The sequence below is a fragment of the Rhincodon typus genome, chromosome 4 (assembly GCF_021869965.1).
Source record: "Rhincodon typus isolate 14 chromosome 4, sRhiTyp1.1, whole genome shotgun sequence".
Taxonomy (NCBI): domain Eukaryota; kingdom Metazoa; phylum Chordata; class Chondrichthyes; order Orectolobiformes; family Rhincodontidae; genus Rhincodon; species Rhincodon typus.
The window spans coordinates 61,281,675-61,283,226 of NC_063335.1; positions in this window are offsets into that span (position 1 = coordinate 61,281,675).

The window sequence follows — 1,552 nt, forward strand, 5'->3', positions numbered from 1 at the left end:
TACCTTCTTTCACAGCAGCTGTCAAACTTCTGATTGTCTTGTTGGATATTTAAATCTCGGACACAGCACACTGACTGCTCCAAACATTAAGTGGATTCACTGCCCTGACTAGTCTGCACTTTGGGGGAACTGAGTAGATATCAAGTACGCTTTGCTAGAAATGTGGAATTCGGTACTAAATCAGAAAAAAAAGGAGCAGAATGACAATCAGACTGTGATTACCTCTCCTTAGATTATCGACATTGATGTATCCAGTTTATTATTAATACTAAGTTAGATGGAAAAGTAAGTTATGAGGACACATACAGTATGCAGCAGAAGACAGGTTAAGTGAGTAGGCAAGAAGGTAGCAGATGGAATATAGTGTGGGAAAAAGTGAGGAAATAGTGGATTATTGATTTCTAGAAAGGTTTTGATAGTATTCTGACAGATTCATGTGTCCTTGTACATGAACTTAAAGTTCCATGCAGGTACAGCAAGCAATTAGGAAGGCAAGTGCTATAGTAACCTTTATTGCAGGGGGTTTAGAACAAAGAGTAAGGGAATCTTACTGCAATTGTACAGTGCTTTGGTGATATCACAACTAGAGTTCTGTGTACAGTTTGATCTCCATGCCTAAGGAAAGATATATTTGCTTTAGGATTTGCAATGAAGGTTCATTAGACTCCTGTACAAGGAGGGTTGTTCACTGAGGAGGAAGTGAGTAGAATGGGACTACGATCTCTGGAGATTAGAGGTACATAAGGTAATTTCATTGCCGTACATAAAGGTCTGAGAGGCACGACACAGTAGATACCAAGAGGTTGTGCTCCCCGAAATAACAACAGATGTCCTGGAGAAACTCAGCAGATCTGGCAGCATCTATGGAAAGTTAATGTTTCAGTCTGATTTGAGACTAATATCTGTTCTTTCCCTGAAGAAAAACAGTCAGATCAGACTTAATATTCTTGCTTTTTCTCTCTGCCATGCCTGCTGACTTTCTCTAGCACTTTGTTTTTACTTCGGTACCTTGCTTTTATTTGGCTGTTGTCCTTGGTTGGAGAATCTATAACATGAGACCGAATTTAAGGATAAGGGGTTAATATTTTAGGATTGAATTGAAGAAAAATTTCTTCACTCAGATGACAAAGAATTTGGAATTATACAGCAGTTGTGGATGCTCAGTTAACTTGTCTGGTACCTCAGGTTAATGTCCATGCCCACATTCAATGAGAGAATAAAAAATGTTCAATGTACTTGTTGTCCTATAAGTTATGTTTTCTGTTTGTCCAAAATTTGGTTCACCTCCTGGCACAGGTTTTCCTTTGAACATGGTGACTGTGAAGGAGAGATGCAGATTTGACATTCCTGGGAACACTGCAAAGCTGTTTAAAGGTGCACAAACTTTTTGCCTGTGAGTACAGCCTCATTGAATGAGTTTCAGAGATAGTAGGAACTGCAGATGCTGGAGAATCTGAGATAACAAGGTGTAGAGCTGGATGAACACAGCAGGCCAAGCATCATCAGAGGAGCAGGAAAGCTGACATTTCGGGCCTTGACCCTTCTTCAGAAA